At 47.2% G+C, this 12,716-nt stretch overlaps 2 protein-coding genes across 2 annotated transcripts in view; both read left to right on the plus strand.

The window, feature by feature from the left end:
- Positions 1–12,716, plus strand: part of LOC134856977 (RNA polymerase-associated protein RTF1 homolog) — a 607,680-nt gene that overhangs the window by 271,274 nt on the left and 323,690 nt on the right. The gene's annotated exons all lie outside the window — the stretch shown is intronic.
- The window catches only part of LOC134856982 (S-adenosylmethionine synthase-like), a 207,374-nt gene that overhangs the window by 172,098 nt on the left and 22,560 nt on the right, over positions 1–12,716 (plus strand). The gene's annotated exons all lie outside the window — the stretch shown is intronic.

A 12,716-nucleotide genomic window follows, 5' to 3' on the forward strand; every position in this document is an offset into this window, starting at 1 on the left:
GATCAGAAATGTCAGAACTAGCGATCCACACACTGCTAGTGGAAACTCGTGCAAGGGATCTGGATAGAGAAGTGTACCAGGGCCCTGACAGTGATCGCTACCTCATACCAAGTGAAAGAGTCTTTGACAACGCAGCGGATGATTTGGAAACGATAGCGGTATCGAAGCGGTCGATAAGTCTGTTGCCGCAAAAAGAGGTAGTCAGGACTGATCTTCAGCCGTTCAAACAAGAAACACAACCGTTGGCGAAAATTTGGTGCGTAAAGATGGAGGAAGACACACACCAGCCCAATGAGATGAATTGTGCTGGTGTGTGTCTTAAGGGCGCAGAGAAATGACCGCATGACAAGTAACCTGAAAAGGTGGATAGTAAATGGTGCACCAGACAAAGGTGACCTGGAAGAAGACAGTTACCGTATCCTGAGACAGTACTTCATGCAGAAGGAGGGGAGGTTAAATTTGAACGAGGACGGGATTGTGGCTTGCAAGAGAAGAGAAAAAGACAAATTCCTATACAAGTATAACGCGATAGTGTTGCCGCAACTCTATCAGACAGAACTATAATTCAGGTCCCGTGATCAAGGGATCGACAAAGTGTATCAGAGGATCCTGAAGCGCTTTAAGTGGCCTGGAATGAAAAAGGCATGCGAGAAAAGGATAACAGCGTGCCTGTCATGCCAACAGGTCAAGGATCCAAGGAAATTGCGATTTCCCTTACAATCGATAGAGTCGTCTGAATTCAACGAGGTGGTGCAGATAGATCACCAGAAGATATGCATGACAGACAGCTATTATAACCAAGTCCTGGTCATGATAGATCACTTCACGAAGTATGCAGAGGCCGTGCCCTGCATAACTGCCTCGGCGGAGGAGACATGCGACCACCTGATCAATACGTGGATAGCGAGACACGGTTGTCCGATGACGTTTCAATCGGATAATGGAACAGCTTTTGTAGGAGAGCTTACCAAAGAGCTTATGAGACGCTCACAGGTTGCTCAAGCTCAGTCCACGACATACCACCCTCAGACGAATGGCTTAGTCGAAAGACAGAATAGAACGTTAGTGTCGATGCTGAGGGTATATTGTTCCAGGTACATGACCGATTGGAACAGATACCTTCCACAGGGGATGGGAGCTTATAATAGCACGCAACACTCCACCACAGGGATTAGTCCACACATGATGCTAACTGGACACGAGAAGTCTTTACCCTTAACCTTTTTCTACCCAGAGTATGAGGGAAAGAAAACGTCTCCACAGGTTTACGTGAGGGATGTGATCAGACGTCAACAGGAGTGTAGACGAATTACTCAGCAAGCACAGGCAAGGCGGAGGAAAAAACTCGACAAGAAAGCAGCTGGTGCAAAAGCTTACTCGGTGGGAGACTACGTATGGGTATTTCATAACGTTATACCACCGAAAGGGACGAAAAAGCTCCTATAGATATGGAGGGGACCCTTCATAATTACAGACGTGCACGAGGAGGGACGCTTTTATAGACTGAGTACTGGCCGAGCCGCCCACTTCGAGAACATTAAGCCACACAATCCATCGACAGAAGATTAGTGTATACCCGCAGACATGGAAGAAGGGGACTATCTGATGATGGATCCTGCTTGTGAAGTCAACGAGAAAGGCACCAGGGAGAAGAACGATGGAAACGAAATCTTAGAGGAGGGAACAAACACACCACTGGACCTGGATCCAAATGAGGTGATCGAGGCAGATGATGAAACCTTACCTTACGCGGAGGAAGATTGGCAGGATCCCGAACAAACAAAGGTTCCCGAAAAATTTGGAACCAGATCTCCCGTTCACGATGCAGACTCGACAAGGCGACGGTAGAAGACCCAGAAAGAAATAAAACCGTTACGGTGGCGACTCTGTAGTAGATAGGATAGATCTGAAAAAGATAGTGGAAGAAATAGTGGGTCTAGAAAGCATAACAGTCTCACAAGACATCGGCATAGTAGATGATCACGAACAGGAATGGATCGAGGACAGGTCGAAACCCAAAGTAGATTTCGACGAGGAACAATTGGAGTCCTACGAAGAAGATCTCACAAATCTGCGAGTCTTGGAGTGGCTGAACGAAATGACATCAGACCCTAAAGAGACCAGCGTCACGATTCAAGACGTTGATCGTGAAAGCATGAAATACATCAAGACCGAAAGGGATGATCCTTCCTGGGCTGCCCAGGAGGGACAACTTCTCATTCTGGCTTTTAATCTCGACTTGATATCCGGTATGCGATCGACGGGGACGTCGAAGGATATTTTTGTCCGGGGAGTGGGGGTAGGACTTACCCATACTGAAAACCTGATAATAAAAAAATTAAGAATAGCAAGAGAGACAGGAGACTTAGAAGCAGAAAAAGGCGAAGAACCTAGGAAACCTGACAAAGGGAGGGTAGTTGAGTCACATTTTAACCTACCAAATGAGTATTCAAGTAACCTAATATTAACAGACAGTGATTTCATACTCACAAATAGAACATGCGCGATAGCAATCACAGCAGACATGAGTTTTAGGACAGCGTTAGCCGCAGATTTTAAGAGAGAATACAAAAACGTGGAATTCCTGTGGAAGCAGCGACCAGGAGTAGGGGGTGTAGCAGCCTTACCTCCGGCGGCGTCACAAATACCGGGAAAATACCTATGCTTCTTGGTAACGAGGGCGACGGAAAAGCAGCACGTGGACCCGGAGAACCTAGTCTTGTCCTTGACGAGGTTGAGAGATTTGGTCGTGGAAATGAACGTGAAGGAGCTCTCGCTTCCAGTGTATGATCCGAACAGAGGACGACTGCATCCTAGGGAATTGTACGCGCTTGTACACGTGATATTCTCTGATACTAATATACAAGTATATCTACATAAAAAATATTACTTAAGTATAGGCTGAGTGACGTGTAGGAGGGTGATAGGCTAAAGACTAAGTTATGTGGTGTGTGATATGTGTATTATGTTATGTTATGTGTTATGTTATGTTATGTGTTATGTTATTAAGATCTCGGGTAAGAAGGGGTTAGTGACCATGAACAACTGGATGACGATCTTAGGAATAGATCCAAAGTTTGGACTGTCCAATCTTAAGTCGAATTCCAAAATTTTAGACACCGATTGATGTTAATTAATTTTTAGAACAGAATCTTTTTATCTGACTGTTTTTAAATGAATTTTAACGAAAAGTTAAGGCGAAACTGACAAGTGTGATATTCGTGAACCTTTTTTTCTAGATCCTGATTGATCGTTTAATTACTCACTTGAGTCAAACCTTTGAATCAAACCGAATCGAACTTGATGAAAAGAATGTACAATTTCAACTTGGACGAAATAATGGACCTGGCAGAGGCATATGTGGGACCGATGGTAGATGCGATCTATCGTCGGCTGACGGAATGAGACTTCGCTCTGGAGCACCCAGAGGTAGTCATGTTGCTGACCGCCCTGATAAACATCTTGGGGCATGACAACCGTGGGGACCGCCCCACGGAAGTCCTATTGATGGCAGCATATGAAGAAAGGGGAGTACTAGACCGCCCGAATATGAGAGTGATGAGGTGGAGAAACAGGGCTCTCTCAGGGAGTGACTTGGCGAATGAACCTGATTTGGGAAGTTCTAGGACTTATCAACCAGGTGAGATGCCCATTCCCTATAAGCCCAAACCTGGGCTGACGAGAATGCATCGGGAGATGAACAGCGAGGCTGCCTCGTCTAGTTCACAACTGAGAGCAGCTGTGCCACAGAAGAGGGCGAAAGTAGAACGAGGGGTTCAGACGGACCGAGCCATGCAAGACCTGGATGGAATAGAAGACGAACTGGAAAGGACGAGAAAGGAGTTAGATGAGATGACCAAGACCATGCTCAGCACGGAGGAAGATCGGTATATGTGGAAGAGGTTGTTCGAGGACTGCAGCAAAAAGCAGAGCGAAGAGATAGAGCGCTTGAGGCGGGAATACAAGGAACGGATAGCGTTGAAAACAGCCGTGGAGAAGGTGATTCCTGCAAGGAGTGATCCTCGTGGGCAGTCCCCGATGGAGCTCTTGACGCCTCGAGAGATGAGCCAGACGACGGAAACACGACTCCCGGCAGCAACAGGTCGAATGACGATCCCGGACCCTAGTGACACCTTGGGTGATCCAGTCGTGGAACAAACGGTGAAGAGGCTGATAGAGACAGCTGGACGACTAGTCGCCAATAAGAATGCACAAGGTTCCGGGGTGACTGCACCCTATGAAACAATCGACGATGCGGGCAGAGTACGACTCTCTCGAAGCGTGATGAACAGAGAGGGAGTTAATGACACGACACCAATGGGGAGTTCTGAGTCCCCAGAGAGAAAAATACTGAAGATGCCAGCGAAGAAGGTGTCTCGAGTGATAGACGTACAGAAGAATAATCAGCTGCGATATAATCTCACGGGAGTCCCGGAGACAGATCCGAGAGCTTGCTTTAATCGAGCTATTTGGAACCCGGCAGTAAACCTACAGCAACCGCCATTGGGGACATCCCATCTGATACTGGGGGACAGCTTGGTCAGAGTGCTCTCGAGTTTGAGGACCTCTTGGGTCACCACGGTGATGGCCTTCGGAGGAGCGACTATAGCCCAGTTATATCGGATGGTGGAGCTAATGAATCCAGGGAGGATCCCCAGTGTGATGATCCAGGTTGGAACGAACAACATCTCGAGAAGTTCGGATGAGGAGGAAGCACTATGGGAATCGATGATGGTGTGCTTGTTTACTGCTCTCTGGCAGAAGTTCAGCTGCGCGGTTTGTGACCGTTTGCACTGTGCCTATGAATGCTAGAAGTTTGACAGCGGCAGGGAGAAGGCACAACGATGTAGTGGTCAGGTGGAACAAAATTCGGAGGAATCTCGCAAATCAGAATGCCGGAAGAATGATCCTCATGGACATCGAAGATGAGCTGAGAGCGATGGATCAGGCCGGGCTGACCACGGACGGCATCCACTTCGACAGCATAGAGGGACAGGCTTGGCTGAGTAGAGTCTTCCACGAGCGATTGGATGAGTTGGAAGTAGAACTCTTTGACACAGGAGTGCTGAGGGAATGAGGAACATCGAGCGAAACGGTGATTACCACCTTTGTGCCTCCTAACGTGGAAACACGCATGGGGACGGTTCCAGCCGTCACGAATTACAGACAACAGAGCTCCAGCGAACCAGGTCAAAGGACGGATGTTCAAGGCCGATTGGGGAAGCACCGGTAAGGAGGACCATTCATCCTCGGAGAAAACTAGGACCTGTTAACCCGATCGAAGAGACAAACAGCACGTCTAGATCAGACACGAGATCGGAGACGACGAGTACCAGTCGAGAAGAGAGACGCCCGAGCAGAGGCACGTTGATGTGGTCAAGACCCATACCATCTCCCTGGCATGTATACAATGACGAACTAATGAAGCTGGATCTCCAGAGGGTGAGCTTCATCGATGATGCAAGGAGGATGCTGAATGGAGCGAGGCTATCCGTCAGCAGGCTATACTCGATAACAGGCGTAGACTGGTTGATAGCCGCGAGCATAAACTTCAGTTCCACGGCGGCCTTGAGATTTGCTGACCTAGAGGGACTGCCCTCTAGTAACACGATGGGACCAGTGAACGCAAGACCACTGCAGGATGTGAGGTTGAATCATGATGAGGGGAATCGAGAAGAAAGACCAGGAGGATTTCTGACGACGAGAGCGCCGATTGGACAACATGTGAAGATGTTCAGTCAAGTGACGGCACCCCCTGGTCATGTGAAGGAAAGAATATACCCGAAATTAGTGAGTCAAGATGGTGATGTCCAAAGATGAGACCATCTTCGCCGCCTATGACAAAGCAGAAATAAGGAAGGCCAAGATCATGATAGTAGCGAATTCAGAGTTCGTGTATACTTCCAAGTCTCTGTTTTGGCCGGACGTCATAATGTTGGCAGCCGTCGATCTGGACCTACTGCAAGCGGTATCTATGGCTATAGGGGTACAGAGACAGACGGATATGAACCCAATCACGATCGTGTTTGCTGGCATCAATGACCATCTACACAGTAGAGGTTTTCTAATCAGACTCAGAGATCCTGCAACGGCAGAGGATGCTGTGTGGCCAGCGATAAAAGACATCCTGGAGTCGATGGGTGAAGTGGTAGATGCGACGAAGGAGGGGTCGTTCAACAAGGCGACACATCGGCCACAAATCGCATGATAGAGATGGAGAACCTGAGGCCACTCAGGGCTGAACTACCTCCAGTGTGGTCAGATATCTCGAACGCGATGAGAGGATTCAAGGACCATGCGTTGCTCATGTTGTTGTTAGACGAGGTGCTGGGGTTGGAACTGTCCAATTTCAGTCGACAGCTCAAACTGAAACCGGGAATAGATGACGACCATCGAGTGGTCATAGCGATGTCCAACGACCTATGGTTCCGAGCAATGGAATCGACAGGTGAGAATAAGAGAAGTAAAAATTCCCAAGAGACTAGAGTTCAATTGGAGGCGATGGTTTTGAGAACTAAACCGAAAGCCAACAAAAGGCTACACCGAAGTCCTCGAGTAGCGGCATTGGGTGCAGATGCTTAAGAGCATGGCCCTGTGATGATCACGAAGATCTATGCCTACTTGTTAAAGGAGGTGAACCTGGCGGAAAATGCTGAAGGGAAGACTGCTGAAATTGTAAACAGAAAGTGTCAGATTACCCTGGAAACCTTCTGGACCCAGGAGGTGAAGGGACAGGAAGACTTTGAACGGACCGACAGTATGCTGGAAGGGTTAGGAGCCGGATGGACCGCGTCCTTCTTGGCAAAAGTCTACCCGAAAGTCTCTCATTACTTGATAAAGGAATTCCTCCAAGCAGTAGTGGAAGTGTCGATAGTGGAACTACTAGCCTTGATCGTGACATTTGGTAAAAGGACCGGCGATACTGCTCACCGAAGGAATTCAGAACCTGCGGTTAGACGGGCTTCTAACACTGATTGCAATTACCCACGGGAACTTGGGAGGACTAATGAAATTGACTCGTTGTCCAGAGCAGATGAGAGAGAGAGTGAGGAGTTTGGATATGAAGAAATCCACGGACACGTGGAACAAGATAAGAGACCTGAGACATACTCCTATCCATTATCTCTTGCAAAAAAATCGCTTTGGGACAGGAGAGGATCAGACTATCGAAAAAGAGGAAGATGTTGGACGACATGTTGGGGGCATGCCCTTATTAACTGATCTGAGCTTGGCTATGAGGACCGTTCCCTTAGCTTTTATCAGAGGAGCCACAGAGTTTGTGACAGTGATCTATGGACCAGCAGTCACGTTTGCGTTCCCTGACGTTAAGGTGGAGGCGTATAGGAGGTCGGTGCTGCACCTGAACCTCATATCAGCAGTGGACGGTAGTGCACTGAACTGGTGTGAGCAGCACGTGTTGCGGGAGCGCATGAGCGAAGATCTGTTGTTTGCGAAAAAAGCAGAGCCAGAAAGGACGGTCATCGACTTTGACGACCACTTCCGTGATCGTATGGGGAAGTAGATAGAGGGCACGTCGAAGTGTTTCCGAAGCTCTGGAATCTGAAACCCTATGACAAAACGAATGGTGAAATGACCAGGGTTCCTCGTCTCACTGCAGCATATCACAAGGTGAGAGAAGAGACGAAAGACTGGGGTGATTACGAGAAGCTGCCGGAGGCAATCCCTGAGTTCCCTCTGATAAGAAGGATGTTGGTCGGAGCAGTCTCCGTGGTACAAACTCCCAGGTTGAGAGCATTTGAAACCAATGAGAGGAGAATAGAGCAATTCGTGGCAACGATGGACACATACTTCGTGGGGAGAAATGCCGCTGTGTTACAGTATACGCGATTTGCCTACACGGATCAAGCGACGAGGAGGCGAATAAGCAACGCTGCGACTCCCAAGCCTGGAGGATTTGATAAGGAGTGGTCAGGATTAGGCCTAGCGCCTATGAAGTTGAGAGGCAGGACCGAACTGCCTGAGGCCTCCTTGATCCTGACTAGTGTGAAACCGGAGTTGACGGTAGTAGGAACGCTACAGACGAGAACCTTCATAGCACCCTTCAGTTGTGAGGAAATCAGTGTGGTCCATGGAGAAGAGGAGGATGGATCGGCCGGTACGTTGATCATACCGAAGTTTCCAGGAGAAGCCGACACTGGAAAGCAGGGACCCTCACGCTCGAAGAGGGATAAGCCAGAAGGAGATGATAGACAGGGAGGAAGTCGTCAAACAGAAGAACCCATGCAACAAGATGCAGATCAAGCTGGTGGGGAAGACGACAGAGCATCGACAGGGGGAGTATCCAGCCTGGATTTGAATTTCCTCAGTGATTTCGAGAATAACGCGGATACGCTGGAGGCAACTGAGCCAGCAGATGAAGGCACATCGACACTGGAGCCTCCGTCAGCCTTTACAGAAATGAAACGGAATTTGCCGGAGAGCAGCTCTCCTGGCAATTCAAGAAATACGGAACAAAGAATCCTCGTGGAATCACAAAGAAGAAGAAGAATAGAGGGCTCAGCCAGAGTACCTTTCTTGGGAACGTTGCCCAAAGAAGAGTGAGAAAAACATCACCGAGTTCATGAGAGCAGGACGGGATGTAGATTGGACAGAGTGGCGTTCATGGAAGAAGTCTGGACAGTAGTGCAGAGCTATGGGACCCAGTCCATCTTGAAAACAGGTCTCAACCGACCATTGATGCGGGAAGTCCTTGACAAGCTTGATGAGTGTGAAGAGAGATTGAGTGAGTTGTTGATTGACTCAGCCACTGACGAAAGTGAAGCGAACTCTCCCATCAAGATGACGCCGCAGGACGATAAAGAAGAGGCGGTGTATCTGTCAAGAATCAGGAAAGGGACGATGCGATCGAAAATGGTGATTGATAAGATCAACGAAACGAAAATGAAGTTAGGCAGCAGAGTGATGCCGAGAAGAGTAGGAAAGACGAAAGTGGATTCGGAGATATCGGTGAAAGCTGTCAATTCAGCGAAGAGAAAACGAGTCGAAGAGGTCATGGATTTGGGACAGGGCGATTATCAATTGTCTGGCACTGATAAAATGTTGACTGATATAGCGATGGTGCCACCCATTTTCATGGCGGGGATAAAGTCAAAAGGCTACAAATCCAAAAGGAGTGACCGCACTCTGACTGGGGCAACATTAGAAATGGAGATACTCAGCCAATGTGGAGAAAGCACAATGAAAGACTTCAAGCCATCTCCCATGAATCACGGAAAGGGAAGTGTCGCAGGACAACTAGTACCAGTGGTGTATAACCGACTGGCAGTATCGGAGGCCGTGTCGATAGATGAACCCGCCGGTGGATACATGGAAATGTTGGAGTACCGGAACTCGGCTGGAGGGTATGTGATGGCTCTGGAAGACAAGAGTGCCATGGAGGGTTATCTAGAGACAATGTTGCAAGGCACTCTCAAGCAGAAGGCGTACGGGACTTTAGCGTCGTCTGAGATACAGGCAGAAACGATGGAGCAATTGGTGAGCCTTCCATGGAAAGCAGTTGTGTTACGGTACTTCGAAGAAGAGATGAGGACTGCGCATAGGATACACGCTCTCATGGCAGTACCTTACGTGAGAACTGAATTACCACTGAGGTTTGCCTGGTGCATGATGGGACTGACTCGCGAAGAGTACGATTCAGAAGAAAGGAAGAGGTCGAAAGAAGGGAAGGCTTTCCTTATGACGAACCTGAGGGATCTGATGATCCAACAGGGAGCAGCAGTAGCGTGTGCGAAGCGGAGGGACGCTCTCTGATTCATTCGATTCATGATAGAACAGATTTCAGTACCAGCATTGAACACCTGTGTCAAGATGCTGAGGGAGGGCGAAGAGCGAACAAAAGCCTTACTCTTGCTAGCACTGCTGGATATGCATCAAAGTAAACCGATGAGGGTGAATATGAAAGAACCCGACGAGTTAGAGCCCATAGACGAAATCAGGAGATTTTCAAACACGGAGCTGAGACTCATCAAAGAATCTATGGGGGCACTACCGAAGTCCAGTGAATAATGTGGACCAATCAAGAAGAAGTCGTACAGCTACATATCCGGAGTCATAGGGATAGCGTACAACCCGTTCCTGAGTGAAGACATACGCGATTGCTTCTTCGATTACGAGCAGGCAGTATTGCTAAGATTTGGACGTCCAAAATTGTAACGATGAAGAGCGCTACCAATCCTCAGATCAAATTGGGACAAGGGATAAAAGAGTGGAATTTGGGTTGGGATTCTCAGATGAATTACTGAGAGCGAGTTTGATGGTAGTGTGGGAATTGATGAGGCCATCATGGTGTCCTAGTCCCAACGCTGACTCGATATTACGGGCGACACAAGACGTGAGAGGGAACTGAATGCAGACTGTTACCTGCGTGACTTTAACATCATATATAATGTGATGAAAACGGCCTCTAGGAGCAACGGGGAAGATAAAGTGGAGTTGCCTGGCTGGGGAGCAGAAGATTGGGTCAAACCTGGTAGCAGTCTGGCGGAATTCTGTGGATTGGAAGGTCACGTTTGTGGAGGTCTGGGTTGTTTGAAAACCCTAAAGAGACAACACAAGCAATTGACGATATTGTTTGGGAATTTCGTGATGAAGACAAGGACGGAAAGGGAACTGATCGCGGATTGCCATGGAGGAACTGAGGTGAATCTAGTGACTGCACTAGGATTCTACAGCATGTTTGGTTCTTTAGAGTCACTATTGAATCTAGAACAGACACATGAGATGGTCACTGCCATCAGTGTAGAAGTGTTCCCAGGAGTTTTGCAAACCGAGCAGAAACACATAGGAAAATGGAGAGAAGCGATCGAGGCGGAAATGAACATCAGATACAGTGAGACTTATTGTAGACCATCAGGAGCACGATATTTGGTGAGTTGGACCTTGGCTCCAATGTGCAAGAGCAGATACCCGGTGCATTTCGTAGCTGTGGATGTGAAGAGTGCGAGAACGATCGTGGATCAAGCCTTCTCAGTGCCAAAGTGTGTGAGACTGACAAGAATGTCCGAAAAGTCTTACGAGTTGCTATGTAAGATGTTTTCAGCAGTCCCAGAGAGAACAAAGGAGGAGTTGGAATCGATACTGGGAAGGAAGTTCATAGGATACGTGAGTGGGAACTTCAGTGAATTTGAGAGACAGAAACAGAGAGGATCAACCGTTACAGATTACAATGCAGTACTCGAGAATGATGAAGTCCACCGAGTAATGATGGAAGTGGAACCATTACTGGAAGCTTCGGGAAAACGTAATTCGAGGAGCATCATGTTGACGAATGACGAGTTTCCCCTGCCACTGCTTGCTGCAGACTAGGTGATATCCCGAGCGTAGTAATCTGGTGTTGATCTGGGACTCAGGAGAGCTGCTCTCCATGGGTTTACCAGACTCATCACAGCCCATAACAATAGTGAGAGTGGGAGTTTTGATGGCGATACGAAGACTGGAAGCTCATTTAAGAGAGAACAATGGACAGGAAGCGCCAACAAGGGAACAGTTGCAGATATTGGATTGTCTGAAAGATTTAGATCTTTTTGAGACAATGTGCAAGATTCTAAGCATTCCGATGGAAGTGAAGAAGATATGGGCAAGAAGACGATTGATGCCATGGTTCAGAGCTAACATGATGCATGGTTGTACGAATATGCTAAGAAGCATATGTCGAAGCACGGCAGAGTGTACAGTGAATATCAGCTGGACATTGGAGCAGGAGCTTTCAAGCGAGCTTTCGTGACTCATCGGAATGCAGTGACCACCGCTGTGAAAAGAATTTCCAGGACAAGTGAACGTAGTGGAAAGGAGAAGGCAGAGATGTTGAAGGAAGATTTGGAGAGAAATGTGACGTTGTGTCTCCACAACAGCTTCTGCAGGAACAGAGAATCTAACGTGGATCCCCTACCTTGTTGCAAACAGATGGTAGAAGAGCAGAAGTGTTGGAGGACTGCTTCCAACAGCGTCAGAATAGCCAACGATGTGTTGCAAGACACAGAGACTGAAAGTGCAGAGTCAGTATCACAGGAGGAAGAGATGGAACATTGATGAACTGTCGAAAGAACAAGATGCAAGAAGAAAGAGAACTAGAAGAATTCAGAAGTTTTAGAAGTTCTAAACGACGAAAAGAGAAAAAACAAAGAAATGACGAAATAGGAGAAATTAAAACTCAGATTTGTTTTATGTGTGTGAAAAAACTCAAGTGAGAAACCAAGCAACTAAGTTGTAATTGAAAACTGAAACATTTAGTTGAGATTTGAACATTAAAAGAATTTGTTGCATTTATAAATTTGCATTTTGATTTTTAGTTAAGTGGCTTTACAGACACTTATTATTTATTTAGAAAGGCTCGAGTGAAGAGTATATTTAAAAATTCCAGCCTGCATGATTGTTTTTAATCACTTAGGACGACTGATCACTTTGTGGTGACATGAAAGACTTGGATAATCTCTTGAAGAGGGAGATTGTTTCATTGTTCTTTCTAACCACATAGTTTCTTAGTTTTAATATTCAGGACAACAACAAGCAAGATTTCCAAAGGGAAGGAGCATAGTAGGATAATTTTAGCTGGTTGGTTGGCAGGACTGTCCTGCAAACCGACATCTTTTAAATCTAGGAGAAAAAGTTTTTAATCAGGACATTGACATTGGAAGTTGTTGTGAAAAGATGTTTTTATCTTAGGTCATATCCTCAAGTTGCAGATTAATGAAAGAATT

This window comes from Symsagittifera roscoffensis, chromosome 1, assembly GCF_963678635.1.
Source record: "Symsagittifera roscoffensis chromosome 1, txSymRosc1.1, whole genome shotgun sequence".
NCBI lineage: Eukaryota > Metazoa > Xenacoelomorpha > Acoela > Convolutidae > Symsagittifera > Symsagittifera roscoffensis.